At 48.3% G+C, this 18,749-nt stretch overlaps 1 protein-coding gene across 31 annotated transcripts in view; it reads left to right on the top strand.

Moving 5' to 3' along the window:
- Window positions 1–18,749, top strand: part of PTPRS (protein tyrosine phosphatase receptor type S) — a 243,923-nt gene that overhangs the window by 41,604 nt on the left and 183,570 nt on the right. For 2 of the 31 annotated variants that reach the window (XM_043535966.1, XM_043535963.1), the window contains exon 1: window positions 9,648–9,842. The exons of 26 other annotated variants lie outside the window; for them this stretch is intronic. The gene's annotated coding sequence lies outside the window, so the exon portion shown is untranslated. Of the gene's footprint in view, window positions 1–9,639; window positions 9,843–18,749 lie in introns of those variants that run through there. 3 more of the 31 variants (XM_043535970.1, XM_043535969.1, XM_043535953.1) reach the window with 3 other exon arrangements.

The raw sequence follows: 18,749 nt of genomic DNA, 5'->3' as shown, positions 1-18,749 counted from the left end.
ATACGATTTTTCCAGAATAATTGCTGATTTTTAAAAAGCGGATGCAAAAGTGGGGCCAGGTTTTCATCTTAATCCTGTCAGAGCTGTGGAGGGGAAGAAACGACCCCGTTTGGAGCTGTGGGGTCCGGGCAACTGTCCAGCAGGTTAGCGTTGGCTGGAGGCAGGGGCGCCGGTGCTAAGACGATGCGGAAAGCTGGGGACGAGGCACATCTACGTCTTGTGGGAGAGCCAGGAAAACCCAGAGCTTACTTCTAATGGTGAAAGCTGGCCCTGGGGTTCCCTCCGTCCTCAAGACTTAAGGGAAGGGTGAGGGAAAACTAGATTTGAGCTTACAGTGTGGCCTAGCGGATTGGCGACTGGCTACAGACTCAAGAGAACCAGCTTCTATTCCTTGCTCTGCCACTGACTTGCTGGGTGACCCTGGGCAAGTCCCTTTCCCTTTCAGTGCCTTTCTTTTTCTTGTCTGCATAGATGGTAAGAGACAGTTGCGGCCAAAGAGCTAGCAATGTGTATGTACAACGCCTAGCATAATGGGATCCTAAATCTAGGTAGGACCTTTGATGCTACAGGTATATGACCAAGGATCTCTAAGCGGACGATCTCAGAAGTGTGGGCTGCTAGACTAATACAGCTGACGAGTTAGTGTTATTAATGACTTTTTTTGGTGCTTTTTACCTCATTTGATTTGAATGCAAAAATTACACCTTGCCCCAGCTATAGATTCCCTGTCCTTTAAAATGACATTCCATGCAAGGAGGAACCACCGTCTGGCTAACGGGGACGCCTGCATGCTGTTGCACTACCGTGAACTGCGGTTTAAATAGCGAAAGGTTATCTGAGCCCATCCAAACTCCCAGCACTTCCCAAAAGTCCTATCAAAACAAAGCGGGTCCTTGCAGCTTGCTCGGACGGTCCACAGGCCTGGGTTATTGCGGCTCTAAGGTGTCTTTGAAAGTTTCAGCTCATTTAAAGGTGGGAAGAGTGACATGGGGAAGGCGCAGAGGAGCCCAACATAAGGCTGGAGCCTTTGGGGAAACCAGTGCTGGCCCTAATGTTCTGTAACCGCATCTGCCAGCACTGGAACACTTGGCTAGACCAGGCTGGCTAGCGAGAGGCTCCTTTCAGACTTGGAGGTTTCAGGGGCAGGAGAGAGTCTCCGCGACTCCCGATAAACTCCTGTAGTTAAGAGTTCAGGTGGGAAAGGTGGAAAGAGAGCTGGGAGCAGGTCAGGGAGGCCTGTGGGTCTTGAACCTCTAGACGAGCATGCAGTTAAATTCATGGGCTCCCAGGGCATGTCACTGCTGCAGTGGTGAGTACATGTTTTTTGGGGGGGGAGGGGTAGGGCTGGTGCTCTATTTATTGCACACCGATAAGTGTGCGAGAACAAAGATGGGCCTTGCCTGGAAGAATTCATAAGAACGGCCACGCTGGGTCCATCTAGCCCAGTGTCTTGTCTTCCGACCGTGCCAGTGCCAGGTGCTTCAGAGGGAATGAATTTATCGACTGGTTCATCCCCTCTCATGTAGTCCCAGCTACCGGCAGTCAGAGGTTTAGGGATACTCAGAGCACGGGGTTGCTTCCCTGACCATTTTGGCCAACAGCCAGTGATGGACCTGTCCTCCAGGAACTTATCTAGTTCTTTTTTGAACTCCGTTATACTTCTGGCCTTCACAACATCCCCTTGCAGTGAGTTTCACAGGTTGACTCTACGTTTTGTGAAGTAGTAGCTCACATACTAAGGCCCCGATCCTTTAATTGGATCCGTGCAGAGGGATCCTTGCTCCTGATTTTGAGCTCCCCATTGCAGTCGGCTGGGTCCATGTGGATCCAATTGCAGGATCAGGACCTTTGCATGGACAAAATGCAACCAGTGGAAAGTAGATGGGTGTGGATGGTTATGCAATAGGAGTGCAGTTTCCCAGCCTTGCTTTGCATACTTCCCTGGAGGTTTTAGGGAGTATTTTTTTAATAATAAAAACTTAATAAATCAGTTAAATCCAGTGAAACTTGAAGTAATTAACTGTTGTAAGCGGGGGATGGGAGTTTGTAGAGCATCCTCTCCTGGAAACTAATAGACCCTGTGCCTCCTTATCTTGATTTTCATAATTTAACTGAATGCTGAGGTAATGGATCTGATGAACTTTTATGGAGCTAATTTTAGATTTTAATGGACTTCTTGGGTTGTTTTTATAAAGGTACTGTTTTTAAAATGTTGATGCACTCGAAAGGTAAGATAAGAGCAATAGAAGCTGAAATAAATCTGAAGAATCTTCCAGGGTTTTTGGCTAGCAGTGGGTCCACTCCGAGTGCACCAACCTTGCCACCTGAAACCGCCCTTGGAAGCCATCTTAAGAACCCAGGTGCTTTTCCCCCTGGGCAGTGAGCTGAGCACATGAAAGGAAAGAAGCCGAAGACCTTGCCTTCATGCCAGAGCATCGCTGCCAGTGTTTTTTGCCTTTCTTGAATAACCTTTGACCCCCTGCCCTCCCCCCCCCGGAATGAGGGAGCTGCAAAGCCGGGATCATCTGTGTTAATCTGGTCTCATTGAGGCAGGATCAGTGAAACCACCTCACAGATTCACTGTATTATGGAGCAGATTGAGGGACTTAGAGAGCAAATTTAATAAATATCATTTCGATATGACTTGGTGGAAAAAATCCATGGAGCAGCTGATGTCGGAAGTGCTGTGGTGAAGGCTGAGGGAACGGGGACTGGTTATGATGGGGTCTGTGTTGGGGAGAAGGGCGGAAATGCCATCAGCGTCTCTCTCCCCCTCCTCCCCCCATGCCTTTAGAAATGGGGCTTGGGGGTGAGATTCACTTGGGTCAGAGGGAGAGGCTGAGCCGACAGAGCAGATGGCACGTGTTTGAGCTAGGAGCCAGGGCCGAGTGGTGTGCGCCTAATGCTGGGGCAGGGCTGTATGGGTACTGGGCGAGGCCTGGGTGGGGGCATGTGTTTCAAACGAATTGGAAGTGGTACAGGATTTGGTGATGCTCTCTGGCAATGTGAGGACATGGGCCAGGGGGGCTGTTGAAGGATGCACTGTCCCTTTAAAAAAAAAAAAAGTTTATGCCCTAATCCTGCTGCAAGGTGCTCTGCTCAGTTTTTGACCCCCTCTACCCACCCAAAGGCTCCAGCAATGCTCCGCACAAGGGTACGGATCTGTCCATCTGAGGCAGTTTGCAGGATCAGGGCCCTTAGCAGGTGTTTTAAGTGCTAGAGCTGGGTGTCTTGTTTTTCAGTATTAAAAGGACACGTTGAGCCAGATCGTCAGCGGGTGGGAATCTGCGGAGCTCCATTAAAGCTGTGCCCGTTTACACTAGCCGCTGAAGTCAGTGGAGCGACATGGATTTACGCTGGCTGAGCTTGTGACCTGTTCGGAGGGGAAAGCAGGGGCGTGGGATTTCCCCAAGAGTGGGGAAGGGTTACGGATCTCTTTGGTGGCAGGAGAGAGGATATTTTTTCCCTGCTCTGTCCTTTGTCTTATAAGGTTCCTTGTAGTTCCTGGTAGAGTCTTTGAGTTGTGCTCTAACATGCCTGAAATGTCTTTGTTGAGCTTTCCAGTGGAAAAACCAGTGTTGCCCTGACAGGCTCTAGGGGCAGGGGGATGGAAGGGAGGGGCTCAAACACTCATCACATTCAGATATAGCTTTTAAGCTATACACTTCAGCTCCATGGTGGGTGTCTGAGGCAGGTAGACGTATTTATCTTTCTGTGGGAGGAGGTTTGGAGGAGAAGGAAGCAGGTTTGTGTGGTGATTGTGGCTTCTCTTGCTGATGCCCTGTTCTGGAAGCGATCTTTTACCCTGTGTAAACTAGTTCGCTGAGATGCACTGCAAATCTCAGGTCCAGCCTCTGGAAGCCCTTGAGTGGACGGTGTAGCGCTTGCAGGCAGAGAAATTGACTGACCGCTTTGTCTTTGTCTCTTGCAGGACCCCCGCCTGCTGGAAAAACACTTGGTTTAGAATAAATATTTGACCTCTTGCTAACCCCTCTTTCCTCCCAATCTCATTCGGTGAAGAGTGAAAAAGGCTGCGGCCAATCCAAGAAGGGCAAGAGCTGGGGACCGTATCATTAAAATGCTAAAAATGAATGTGCTGAAAACAGACACAATTGGGTATTTAAATCCCTGAATGAAAAGAGTGTGTGTTACAGGGCTTGCAGGGAGCTGGTCTCCCAGAGCCCCTGGAAAGTATGCGGTCAGGCCTGCGCTATTAATTTTTTGTTTCTGGTTTTCAAAGGAACTGCAAAACCCACGAGGGAGGCAGATGCCCTCATCTCAGTCGTGGGCTGAAAAACGGGAGAGGGAGTTTTCACTTGTCCCTGGTGGTGTCAACTGGGTCGGGGGAGAGGATAATTGCCAATCACTAGGTGTGTGCAAGGATTGTGTATACATGCTCTGTCTACGAGTGTTCACGTGCTCAGGCTTCAGCTGTTTCACCCTCACTCCTTCATGGTTGAACACTTGTCCTCTTTGTCCTGGCATATGCAGACTTTGGGCACACTGGCCCCCAGGTTCCCTCTTGAGCCACCAGCTCTCTCTGTTTGTCACTCCAGCTATCGTGCTTGCACCTTGATTACCACAACTAATGTGCATTGGCAAAACCCTCTTTGGGCTTTGTAGGCACTCGTGCGCCACTCTTAATTGTGCTCCTTGCACTTTTTACTGCAAAACAGTAGCAGTCAGGGCTAGAAAAAACAGCTAGGCCTCGTTAACCCACCCCGCTGTCTCTTGCCTTATTCTTCCTTCTCCAAAATCCTGCCACCCCTTTTTTTGCTGATTCCCCAAGTTTGGTATCACCCCTCTGGCAAGCCCCTGGATGCAACTCCATTGTCACCCCTTCCTGCAAAATCACCCATTTGCATTTAGCATTAGCTTTACTCAGTATTCTTTTGGGAGTGGGGTGCGTGTGGTTAGAAAAAAACACAGCTTTCCCTCACTTCTCTGTGCATGTGTGTAAGGACCTTTTGTGGGTCCTGAATGCCCATGGAGCTGCCCCTAAGTCAGGTATTAACTGGCTGGCTGGGCTTTGGGCCAGCAGCATGGAGCAGATCCATTGGCTGTTGGATACTTAATGATCAAATGAAACATTTCAAAGTTTTAAAAACAACGCCACCAAACTGCAGGCCTGTCTGCTGCCAGAAACCCTGCTTCCCATCAACCCCAGGCAGTGAGAGAGAGTGGGGATTTTAAACCAAACAATTCCCCCCGCCGCCCCCCCCCCCCCCCGACGGTGGATTGGCTGCCAAGGTTCTCTGAACGGGAAGTTCTGTCCCTCCTCTCTCTGTATCGGATGTCAGGTTGGCATGGAAAATCCCATCTGTTTTCAATCTGGATCCCCCTTCGCATCTCTTAAGCATCTTCTCCTCCCTGCTCCCGCTCCTACATTCCCTCCTCCACATCCGCTGGGGCACACACATCAAGGGAGTCTGCTTGGGTGACTCTTCTTCTCTCTTTTTTTTTTCCTCTTCTTCTTCTTCTTCTAAAAATGAATGTGACCTCCCTTATGCCCTGCTCCTCCCTTTCCCTAAATACTCAACGCTAAGGCACATGCAGCCCTTCCACATATGCCTGCCTTGTATATATAAACACAGGCTTGCCAAGAGAACCTCCAAGCCCTGGGACTACTCCAGTCTTCGGCTTGCAGAATTTCCAAATGACCAAGATTTTTAAACTTGGATCCATCAAGAAATACTAAAATCAAGGACTGGGATGGAGGGGGAGCCAGGATGTTCCTTTTTGAGGGCTGGAAGGGACCTCAAGTGGTCATCAAGTCCAGCCCCCTGCACTGAGGCAGGGCCAAGTAAACCTTGATCAGTCCTGACAGAGGTTTGTCAACTGGTCTTGAAAACCACCAGTGATGGTGATTCAACAGCCACCCTTGGGAGCCTGTTACAGTATTTAACTACCCTTAAAGTCTGAATGTTGCTCATTTGCTACAGATTAAGCCAATTACTATTTGTCCTACCTTCAGTGGACATGGAGAACAATTAGAGAGACAAAGGTGGGGGAGGTAATGTTTTTTTATTGGACCAGTTTCTGTTGGGGGTGAGAGAGAAGCTTTTGAGCTTACACAGAGTTCTTTTTCAGGCCTGGGAAACCTACTCACAGTGCCACAGAACAACTGACCGCTGTCCTCTTAATAACAGTCCTTAATGTATTTGAAGACTGTTACCAGGACCCCTTCTGTCTTCTTTTCTAAAGACTAAACATGCCTGTTTTTTAACTTTCCTCATAGGTCGCGTTTTCCAAACCTTTTTATCATTTTTGTTGCTCTCTTCTGGACTCTCTCTCTCCAATTTATCCACATCTTTCTTAGAGTGGCAACCAGAATTGGACACACTACTCCAGCTGAGACCTCACCAATACTGAGTAGAGCAGGACAATTACCTCCTGTGTCATGCATAAGACACCCCTGTTAATACACCCCAGAATATTAGCCTTTTTCGCAACTGCATCACAGTGTTGGCTCATATTCAATTTGTGATCTGTTGTAACCCCAGACCCGTTCCCGCGGTATTATCACCTAGCCAGTTATTCCTAATTTTGTAGTTGTGCGTTCGATTTTTCCTTCCTAAATGTGGTACTTTGCACTTGTCTGTATTGAATTTCGTCTTGTTGATTTCAGACCAATTCCCTGATTTGTCAAGGTTGTTTTAATTCTAATCCTGTCCTCCAAAGTGCTTGTCACCCCTCTCAGCTTGGTGTCCTCCACAGATTTTATAAGCATACTCTCCATTATCCAAGTCATGAATGAAGAGATTGAATAGTACTGGACCCAGGACCGGCCCCTGCAGGATCCCACGAGAAACATCTCTGCCAGTTTGATAGTGAACCACTGAGAACTATTCTTTGAGAACAATCTTTTACCCAGTTGTTCACCCATCTGATAGTAATTTTATCTAGACCACATTTCCCTAGTTTCCTTGTGAGAATGGCATGTGGTACTGTGTGAAAACCTTACTGAAATAAAGAGATATCACATCTACTGCTTCACACCATCCAACTAGGCCAGGAACCCTGTCAACAAAGGAAATTGGGTTAGTTTGGTTTTTCTTGACAAATACATGTTGGCTATTCCTTATAACCCTGTTATCCTCTAGGGTTACAAATTTACAAATTGGTTGTTTAATAACTTTCCTAGTATCTTTCCAGATCTCGAGGGCAGGCAGGCTGGTCTAGAATTCCCCAGGTCCTCTTTGTTCCCTGTTTTTAAAGTCCGGTGCTATTTTTGTGCCCTTTTCCAGTCCTCTGGGACCCATGTGCCCTTGATGATAATTGCTAATGGTTCCGAGATTGCTTCAGCTAGTTCCTTAAGTACCATCGGATGAATTTCATCAGGCCCTGCTGACTTGAATATGTCCAACTCATATCAATATTCTTTAATCTGTTCTTTCCGGGTTTTGGGTTGCGTCCCCTCCCCCATGTTATCAATATTAATTTTGTCGAGTATCTGATCACCATCAACCTTCTTAGTAAACACTAAAGCAAAATAGGCATGAAGCGCCTCTGCCGTCTGGATGTCATCCGTCATTAGCTTTCTTTCCTTGCTAAGTAGAGAACCTGCCCTTTCCTTCGTCTTTCTCTTGCTCCTATTTAAATAACCTCCTTCCTGCTGCCTTTTATGTCCCTTGCAAGGGGTAACTCATTTTGTGTCTAGGCCTTTCTGATTTTGTCCCTGCGTGCTTGTGCTACTCTTTTGTACTCCTCCTTAGCCACTTGTCCACATGTCCACTTTTTGTAGGATTCCTTTTTTGATTTCTTAGTCATTAAAACAGCGAATACACAATGATTTGCTTCCACCCTGAAGCAAAGCATCGCATCTCTATGGGATTTCAGATTAACTTGAACACACGTAGGTAACAATAAGTATATCATGGTCTTTCTCTGCAGAAGCCCTCTTTTGTCCCAGATCCCCTTCTGTAATCTTTTTTGTCATCCCGTGCTGTGTTATGTCTTATTTAGACTATAAAGTCCTCAGGCCAGGGATTATCATCGCTTTTTTTATGCCTGTGAAGAGCCGTGCACACCTATGGTGCTTCATAAATAACAAAAGGGTTTTAAAAAAATCCCCAGGCTTTTTATAGTCCGATAAAGTTTGCCTCCACAGTAGCAAAAAATTGATGTTTAGTTTATTTATGTTTCGTCTTGTCGAAATGTGTAGCGGCGATTATCCTGCAGCCATTCCCCTTCCACCCTTCTTAGGCCATGGTTGTCATGGGCTGTGTCTGAAGTAGGCTTTTGTACCAAGGTTTCTCATTGTTGCCATCGCCAGTGCAGAGAAGATACCAGCAGCTTAACCGTGATGGCGTCTAACCGAGCTCGGAGCAAATCGGTGTGACGCTCGTAGACTGCGGTTGAAGCACCAGTGACTGCCTGCAGCCCTGTTGGTTTGTTTGGTCTCTGCTAGGATTGCAACAGTGTTGGCTAACCTGTATTGAAATACACACTTCTTTCTCTAGTGGGGACCGGGCCTGAACGAAGGGAGATCTGAATTCTAGTGCTGGCTGCTTTGTTAACTGTGCTGTACGCCCTTGGAAGGTTATTCCGTCTTTGTACCTCAGTTTCCCTTCAGTATAAGAGGTGAATAATTAACTGCCTTGCGGAGGGGGCATGTGAGGCTCAGCTGTTTGCCCGTGGCTCGGAGATTCTCCAGCTGACAGTAGCCAAGATGGGGAAGCAACAAATATAAAAAAGGGAGCTGGAAGACTTTCTTTAATAATAATTAATAATAAGCCCCTAGAAACAATAACACAGTGTGTGTCTTGCTCTCCTTGCCCTGGTTCTCGCCTGTTGGGGCATGAGGCTAGCAGCCAGTTTGGACGGGAAATGCGTGAGCTGTCTCTATTCGCTACGTTGCAGCTGGACCAGGCTGGGGCCCAGGTATAAGTCACCCCCTCCCTCAAAAACAGAATCCCAACCTTCTCTGCCGCTCCAAACTCATGGATGGAAGGGAGATTTACCCCGGGGAGCTAAAGGCGTTACTGGCTGCTACGCCCTGGGGGTGGGCGGGAGGGGCCTCCTGCCCCCCTCCCGCCAAGGCAGCACGTCCTCTGTGGGGCTTCCCCCAACTCCATCCCTATCCCTCACACCATCATCCCTTACAGGGCCATGCCAGCTCAAGTCCCCCTCCATCCCACCTTCCCCAAGGGGTCTCCCTTCCCCCTCCCACACCCATTCCCCCATGGAGCTCCTCCTCTTCTTCCCGAAGACCTTCCACTATGGATTTTTTCCCTCCCCCCATCCCACACATGTTCCCCTATAGATCTCCCCACTCCATGGATCAGCTCTCCCTCCCCCAGGGGGGCTGGAACAGTGTGTGCAGTGGGGGTGCTGAGAGCCGCTGAACCAAACTGGAAACCCTGTATATGCAGGGAGTGTTGCAGCAGCCCCAGTTCCAGCACCTATGCCCTCCCCTATGGATCTCTTTCCCCCCCGGATCTGCTCCCTCCCTTGCCCTTCCAACACCCCGTCCCCTATGGAACTCCCCCACCTATGGATCTGTGTCCCCCTCCTCCCCTGTCCCCGATGGATTTTCCCCTACAGACTTTGTCCTGCTTCCCCTCCTCCCCCCCACCGCACCCACACCTCGGCCTCACTCTGTATGCTCCCTGCCCCTCCCCTGGCTCCTCCCAGCCTTTGCCCCCCTTCCCCCTCCCGGTCCCATCTCGTGTCTTGCTCCAGACCCTGCAGGAGGTGTCACCCCCTACCCCCCTCCGAACCCAGGTTGGATTAACGGGGACCAGGCGCCTCATGGATCCCTAGCCGCTGCCTCTTGGCCACCAGTGCTGCAGCCGGGGGCCCCTCTCGGGGGCTCCGATGGGAAGGCTCCAGCCCACACGGTGAGTCCTGCAGCCCGACTGGGTCTGAAGTGTGTGTGGGGTGGCTCCTGGCACCCTGGGGCTGTGGGACCTGCATGGGGCTGTTCTCCATCTTCTGCTCCCCCCATTTCATCCCTTCGCCCCTGCTCTGTGTCCTCCTCTTCTGCCATCACCCGCTTCCCATCCTCTGCTCCCCCATTCCTCCCTCCCCCCCCGCTCCAAGTTCTCTCCCCCCATTATCCTCTCCCCACCACTTCCTTTCCTTCCCCGTCCCCTGCCCCCTTTCCCCTCTCCACATTCTTTGCTGTCGCCTCATTCCCCCTCTCCTTTTAACTCCTTCTGGTGCTCAGCTCAGTAACTGCCCCTTTAGGAGCTAGCCCACATTGCTTTCCTGGTGCAGGATAAATAGAGACCCCCTTTCCCCTCTGTCTCTCCCCCCCCCCGCTCCCCCGATGTTCCCAAGAGTTGCTCCCCACCCCAGTCCACCAGGACCCCTAGGGCTGCTCCCCTGGCTCTATGCTGGATTAGACCCAGAGCAGATTTTACTTGTTACTTTACTTTCTGGTGGCTGAGTTTAAAGCATCAGTCCAGAGTTTCCTTTTTAAGGGAATAATTCCCTTCTCCAGCTTGGGAACATCCAGAGCCAGTTACAGTTCAGAGAGCTTCCCCTGGGCTGCTTGTTAATCCGTCTCTTGCCTTCTTTAATTTTGTGGTTGATCCTGCCTGTCTGCATGTCTCTCTCTCTTTTAAACTGGAAATGAAGGGTTTTTTTTCACCCCCATTTATTTGCTGTGTGTTGATTGTGTTTCAGCAAAGATCCCCTCCTTCCCCCTCCCCCCATGTCTGTAAATACCCCTCGGTCTGTGTCTGGCATGTTGCATCTGGTATCAAAATATAAGGTTTAAAAATAAAGTTAAAGAATCTTCCTTGAGCCAGCTGCTCCCAGACTTTAGGGGAAAGGTGGATTTGTTTTGTGTGGGGTCAGACTGGGAACTGGCTTGCTGCTGTTTGTAGATTTCAGTGGCATCCAAATTATAACATCCAGGTTTCACTTTTTTTCCTCCCTTTTTGTCTTAGGGCTTTGGGGGATTGATAATGTTGTTTAATTGAAAGGGGGGAATTCTGTGGAATAAAGATTAATTGTGTAGGTTAGCATTATTTTGAAATCATTAAAGGCACATTGATTCTCCCCCACCCCTATCCCTACCGCTTTTAAATCTGCCCAATCGTTTATTGGTGCGTTTATTTGCAAAACAAGGGACAAATAAATGACTAACTGTGTCAAGCTTCCCAATTCGTGCAAAACTCCTCTCTTCCCTTTATAAAAGTGTACAAAGGACTGGCTTCTTCTGTTTAAAGATCGACATTTTCCAAATCATCCTTTTTATTACTTATTTTTCCAATCTCTCCAGCTCCTCCGTGAGATTTCCTCTTTTTTTTTTTTTTTTTTTTTTTTCCTGACAAAGGGCGGGCTAGATGAAGGCACGATACACAGTTAACACATGCATAACACTGGAACTTGATTGATACTGTCTCTTTTATGTACGGGGCTAATGTGCATATTTACAAGGTGTAATTTTTGTACAGTTTCTGTATCCTGCTGCAATAAAATGTAACTTTTTTTTGCTGCTTATCGAGCTGCTTGGATGCAATATCTATTACACCCCTATTTCCATTGCAAAAATGTAGTCCTTTTTTTTCGATCAAGAGGTAGAATAGACTAAAACCCTTCACTTTAGAAATGTGAAGTAGAATGGGAGCAGCTTTGTTGGAAACTTTCAGAGAGAAGTGGCCATTTTCCATCCCTTTCTGATTTATATCTTCTCTCACTTCTCCCTCCCCCCACCTCAAAACCCCCTGGAGTTCCCACTCCAGCAAGGATTAATACCCTTCTGTTAGAGGGAACTTTTCACACAAAACTCCAACTGGAATTCTCAGCAGCTGGGCCGTTAGAGGAACACTTTAAATTAAATTTAAATTTATGTTGTTTGCTGTCTGAGAACTCTCCTGCAGTTAAAGAGGAAAATGTAAAGATTAAGCAGATCGTTACTATTTATGAAAAGCACTTTCAAACATTAACATTATGGTACTTTTTTTTAAAAAGAATTCTCTAGACTGTACTTTGCCAAGTAACGTCTGTGCTTACTCTCCATTCCTCTTCTGAAAATACCAGCTAGAAGCAGGCAAATCACAAATTCAGCTGCACTGAGATCACCACATGTGATAGAGAATAAAATCCCTAATAATATCATAGTAGCATGCTAAAAAAGAGACTTTCCCTAAATAGCCCACCACCTGCATTGTGTGATCTTCCTTCTTTTTTAACTGGTTTTGATGTACATCAGGCATGCTTTTGTCCACCCACTGACAATCAGTTATGCAGTCTGTGAAGATGCTTGTCAGTTCCAGAATTTTACAAGGTGGATATTTATAACTGATGCTGTTTGGTTTGTTCCCCGGGGGGGGGGGGGTATCTTTACTTAACTGCTGATTTTCTTGTTTAAAATGTGTCTTCATGATCGTTTTTTCCTTAGATTCATTTTCGTATAGGATACCTAGTATTTGTGCATTTAAAATAGACCTCACACATGTTGGGTGTTAGTGCGTAGGTCTCTGTGGGAGGTGAATGGGGTTCTGTTTACCCTGCAGTGGTTCTGGTTAAATCCTTGCTGGATTGAACGGTGATGTATCAGAAACAGCGCAGGGGATCACCATTTTGAGGGTGTCTCATCCCTTTCTCCTGTCTATCCCCCCCCCCCCCCAGGAATAAAATCGGTTCCACTCACAATTCTTTCACATTGACCATCCAGGAATGGCAAGGAACTTCACAGATATTAACAAACATATCTTTGTCAGGTAGGAAATGTGTCATTATCCCCATTTTACAGACAGGCAAACTCAGGCACAGAACCGTGAAGTTACTTGCTTGAGCTCACACTGCCAGACAGAGGTAGAAATGAATCAGGGAGTCCTGATTCCCAGCCCCTTGGTGTAACCACTAGACATCCTCCTTTCACAGCAGAGACACAAGGCAATGATGGCTGTAGTAGTTAATAGGGTTGCCAACTTTCCAGTCGCACAAAACCTAACACCTTGCCCCGCCCCTTCCCTGAGCCCCTGCCCCTGCTCATGACATTCCTCCTCCCTTGGTGGCTCGCTCTCCCGCACCCTCACTTTCACTGGACTGGGGCAGGAGGTTGGGGTGAGGGCTCTAACTGGGGGTGTGGGCTCCAGGGTGGGGTTCAGGGTGTGGGAGGGGGCTCTGGGCTGGGGCAGGGAATTGGGGTGCAGGAGGGGGTGAGGGCTCCAGCTGGGGGTGCGGGCTCTGGGGTGGGGCTGGAAATGAGGGGATTGGGGTGCAGGAGGGGGCCCCAGGCTGGGGCCGAGGGATCTGGAGTGTGGGAGGGGGCTGTGGGTTAAAGCAGGGGATTGGGGTGCAGGAGGGGGTGAGGGGTTCAGGCTGTGGGGGGGAGCTCTGGGCTGGGGTAGGGGTTTGGGGTGCAGGGGAGTGAGGGCTCTGGGCTGGGGCCAGGGATGAGGAGTTTGGGTGCAGGAGGGTGCTCCAGGTTTTGTGGGGGAGAGGTTGGTGCCCGGTCAGTGGTGCAGCGGGAGGGCTAAGGCAGGCTGCCTGTCCTGCACGTAACCTGGAAGCAGCCAGCAGGTCTGGGTCCTAGGTGGAGGGGCCAGGAGGCTCCACGCGCCGCTCTCTCCCATTGGCGCCCCCCCCCCAGCTCCCATTGGCCAGTTCCCAGCCAGTGGGAGTGTGGAGCCGGTGCTTGGGGAGGGGCGCAGTGCATGGAGCCCTGTGGTCCCCCTGCCTAGGAGCCAGACCTGCTGGCCGCTTTCGGGGTGCAGCGCGGTGCCAGGACAGGTAGGGACTAGCCTGCCTTAGCACTGCCAACTGGGCTTTTAACAGCCCGGTCGGTGGTGTTGACCAGAGCCTCCAGGGTCCCCTTTCGACTGGGTGTTCTGATCAAAAACTGGACATTTGGTCACCCTAGTAGTTAAGCCTGTTTACCCTCAAACCAGAGAAGACGGAATGGTGTATTCATTTGGGGAAAGAAGTGCCTCATTTGGGTGTTCCAAAACTCAGAAGAGACACTTGGAGGGTTCAGAGTGGGGATGGTTAAATACACTTAGAGTTGCCTGCTCATTTCCTGGAAAGGCGATAGTTGCATTATATACTTAAATCCCTCCTTATCACATGATACGTTATCCTGTTTCTTAACCTCAGTCCTGGAGAGTTCCAGTCCTCTTCTCTTCCCAGTCTGTTCGGTAGAGACCATCCCAGAATTCTGCCTATAGTTACCTTTTCTTCCTATGGGATGGCTATTTAGTCCTGGAGAAATGTGCCAGAATAACAGCCTGGGAAATTGAGACCTATCTTAGGGTGAGATCAGAGCATCAGAAGTGTCCCTGCCCCAAAGGTAGTGTGCTGTATAATAGCAAAGAGTATTGTTACAGATAAACCACAGATACGGACTCAGGAATAGGGTTATGTTCCTGATTCTGCCACTGGTTTGCTGGGTGACCTTGGGCAAGTCACTTACTCTTTCAGTGCCTCAGTTTCTCCATCTGTTAAATGGGTATGATGATGCTGGCCTTCTTTGTAAAGTGCTTTGAGATCTCCTGGAAAGCAGTGTATGAGAGCTAGGTATTATAAAACAGCCAAGACGAAAGGTGGGCACAGATGGATAAAATGACTCACTGAAGCTTGCAGAAAGTTGGTGGCAGGGTCAGGTATAAAACGCAGGTCTTCTGATTTCTAGTCCAGTGCTTCTGGCGTCTTGCCTCAGTCTGTAGAGTGGGTGCAGGCCAGCAGTGCATCTTGTCCATGCTACCTTGCCATCCAAAGGACTCCCCTGTAGCATAAGAATAGAAAATTTGAGCTGCATAGCCAGTCAGGTCTTGGCACTTCTGCTGAGACTGCCAGAGAGGGTGCCAAGCGCAAGAGTGGGGGGGTTTTGTGTGTTTGACACCTGTCCATTAGGAGCTAGATTGAAGCCATCCATGCATTTCACGTTGGTCTTTGTATAGCTATCACGTTGTAGCCGTTACTCACTTAGGATGGATTTTAACCAGTGACCCAGAGATGAAAGGCTCTGTCATTACCTGCTTCCCCTGAGCCATCCTGTGCCCCTGTATCTGAAGAGATTTTTGTACATGCCAGGTACGTTTTATTTCTGCGCCGGGCTTTGCTGTTGGACTGAGCAGAGAGATTGCACCAGGTCCTTTGACAGCAAGCGAGTGTAATCTTGTTACATTTGAATTTATTTCATTCTGCATTTGTGGGTATGAAAAATGAACTGGTAAAATTAGGGACTTTGGAGAATGTAAGACATTGTGTTTGTTCAAATGCTGACTGTAGGAAAACATCTGTCAAAAGCTCTCTTTGAAGGAGTAGCTGCCCTTCCAGAAGTATTTTGTAGGAGTAATAATAACTGTTTCAATATATGAAACCAGCTGAATCAAGAGGCACCGGGGAGATGTTACAGCAGTAACTGCAGCCTGGCTGATGTAGGTATGGAGATGTATCAAACAGAACCATGCAACGCCTTTACTTTCACTGAGCCCATACATCCTGTGACATTTGCATGGTGACTCACTTCTTAGCTTGGTACAAGCTCGCTTGCTGGGACACGTACGAACACTCATGGCAAGAAGGGTTTAAGAAATACTATTCGGAACTGACTTTTTCTTTACAAAGCACTTCAGGCATGCTTATGAGGGGCGCATGAGTTTCCTTGCGTGCTGATTGGTGTTCAGATTACTATGGTAATGGCAGCATTTAAAAACCAAGGACCGGATTCTGCAACCTTCACACACAGGAATAGCCCTTACTCAAATAAGTCACACAAGTTAGGGTTTCAGGATCAGTGCCTGAGTCTGTAGGGTGACTTTCCTACTGTTTCCGATCTGTTAAACGTCCTTAACTGTCTGACCTGACAGATGGGCTGTTTGCGGCTCTGTAACTGTAGCCAAAGAATCAGAGCCAGCCCCTGTTTTGATCATTTTTCAATAGTTCATCTGGGTTTAATGCCTCTCTTACAATTGATTCTCTCGTACAAACAGATTCTCTGATAGTGGCGCCTGTGCCATTCTGATGGGACCATTAGTATAATAGCAAAGAGTATTGTTACGGAATCAGGATATGGAATTTATATAGAATCATTATGCTGACAGAAGTCGTACCATAAATAAAACGGTGCTGTAACACAAGCGCTAAACTCACATGTCATAGAGAAAACGACAGTACACGCTCCCCCCGAGCCTGGCCCTTTGAGATTTCATCCTCGAATGGTGAGAGAGGATTTTCACGTGTGGCCGCTGCCCCTGGGGAGTGGGAAGGCCACTGCCAGTGCAGGGCTAATGAAGATCTGCGTTTTCCAGGGATCTGTTCCAGTATGGTTGTGATGCAGTTGGAAGTGGGAGGGGAAAGCGCTTTCTGTGTGACGCATTGCCCATACAAATCAGGGAAACCGTCACTGGAGCCTTTTCAAAACCCAGCCTAGGAGATTGTTACAAATAATGAGTGGTATAAATGGGCTGTCGCTTTTCTCCCGCAGGGCATTCAGTTTTGCTCTTGAGCTGGCCGTGTAGCCCCGTAATGTTCCAGGACTAATTTGAGACGGGACTTCTGTACACATGCTCTTCTTGGGTTGTGGGCAAACAATATACATCTGCAAGGCTCCTGCCTTTGTGCTGTGAATGGGGGAGAAAGCTAGCAATTACATTTGTGGAATTCTCAGAACGGGGTTGGGGGGGCGGGGTGGGGAATAAACCACCCAGAAGTCTTGACATTGCAGGCTGATAAACCTATCGTGCCCTGATACAGCAAACGAGAATGTAAAAGACTACCCCCTTCCCCCCCCCACCTCAAAAACAAATTGAGTGAAGGGGAGAGTGGAAATAGATTATCTGGGGGAAATTATTACATGTTTGGGGGGGAGGGGGAATTTTCCTTTCGCTTCCCTCCCTACAAATAAATCCCTGGAGAAAGGCATGTGGCAGGCCAGTCTTCAGACTTTATTTTATTTTTTTAAATATAGATAATCCAGATGGCTAATCTGTAGCTTCGTTTGGCTAGCAAGACCCTCTTGGGGCGGGCACAGGAAGATTCTGGGAAGCAGTGCTTGCAACAGCAGTGTTTAAACAAAGTAACTGCTAAGGCAGTTTCATGTGGGCAGAACATAGAGGTCTTGGTTTTTGTGTTTTTTTTTAATTCCTTTTTAAATGATGACTCCTGCCTTCTGTCCGTCCCATCCTCCCCGTCCCTTGGGCTGGGATATTTTAGCAAAGAGTAAAACAGGGGACACTCTCTCAGATGTGGTTTTGGTTTTGTTGGCGTGTCCTCTGGTGAGAGACACAGCCCCTTTATGGCAAGACCATACATCTTGCTGAGATCGGCTAGGGCATTTAGCTGCGGGGTTGGGAGCAGAGGGAAGGTTAGTTGATTGGACAGTAATTCCCTGACAGCCGGGTCCAGTGTGTGATTTGAATTTCTCTTGCCAGAGGCCCCAGTTGGGATACGAAAGGTGGAGGGGTTAATTTTTTTTTTTTTTTTATAGCTCATTCTCCCTTTGTCAGTGAACATCTGGTGGCTGGAGGGGGGAGGGTGGCCTTTGACTCTAGAGAATTTGATGGAGGGGGGCAGTTTGGGAGGTGGGTGGAGGGGGGAGTGATAGCAGTAAGTCAGGGCTTCTTGCAGGTATAAAGAATGCTGGGATTCAGGTCGCCTTGATATTAACTGTGAAGGAGAGGGAAGGGAGGAAGAAAAAGCGAAAACTTCCCAATAAGTGATTCCCCCCCCTTTAAAAAATCACTTTTTTCACTCTGTGCATGGGGTGGGACTGACCATCAAAACAAATGTGTTGCCAATGTTCTCCTCTTCTGGCTGCCCCTCCCCACCGGTTCAGGCTTGGAACCAGCCCTTTGTAATCTCAGTGAGTTCTCCCCAGTTTTAGGACCACTTGTTCTTCGTTTGCTCCATGCAGCCACACGCGCTCCAGATTCAGTAACCTCCTCCCTTCCCCGAGATGAGCTCTAATTAAAACTTCATCCTCTTACTTAAATAAGAAAGAAGAAAGCCTCCAAATCTTCGGTCATCGGATCTGGGTAGTTTTGTGCTTCATCTTCCCTTCTGCCGACAGATGGACGGGGGATTCCAGACAGGGAAACAGCCTGGCTGCAAGCAGGAGGGGGTGAATGGATGCTAGGTTCCTACTGTCCCTAGTTCCTTTGGTAGAGGAGTGGGTGAGCAGATTTTTTTTTTTTTTTTTTTTTTTGAGCCTTCCCCCAAGGGTAGATCTTTCGGTACCCTTTCTCCTCTGCCTCCTATTCAGTGATTTTGGGTTGGGGTGGGAGACTTGCACCAATGGCAATAAAAGTGGAATCTCTCATTTCATTGCTTTTAACCCCTTCCACTAGAAACTCCCCCCAACCCGCCATTATGGTCTGTGTGCACAAAAGGGAATGTTTATGTAGCAGTGGGAGCTACTTAAAATGGGGCCTCTAGGAAGAGTCCTGGTGAAATCCAATATCCTGCCACCACTCTCAGTGGAAGGATCAGACCTTTGTGTAAAAACTGCTTGTTAGATTTAATGTCTATTAGACCTGCCTTTTGGAAACTCTACCCCTGGGGAGTTGAGCACTCTGGGGTGCTGTTGGGGCTTTGATTCATGGGGTTTTTTGGGGAGGGGGTATAGATCATAGCCTGAAATCATACACCCCCAGAAAGCATTGATCATGTACTGAAAGGCATATGTTTACTTTATACAGTGAAACATACACAGCTGTACTCTGTACTCTTCCTCTGTACCTGCTGTGTGTGATAAAGAACCAAAAAAATGGAGGTGGACAAATTATTCATGCTGGAAACTTAAAATGCCTTGGGAGTCTTTCCCATTCGTGTAAATAGCTCTTTCTGTA

The sequence above is a fragment of the Chelonia mydas genome, chromosome 25 (genome assembly GCF_015237465.2).
Source record: "Chelonia mydas isolate rCheMyd1 chromosome 25, rCheMyd1.pri.v2, whole genome shotgun sequence".
Taxonomy (NCBI): Eukaryota; Metazoa; Chordata; order Testudines; family Cheloniidae; genus Chelonia; species Chelonia mydas.
The sequence above is the reverse complement of the archived record's forward strand: the minus strand, read 5'-3'. Positions and strand labels throughout refer to the sequence as shown.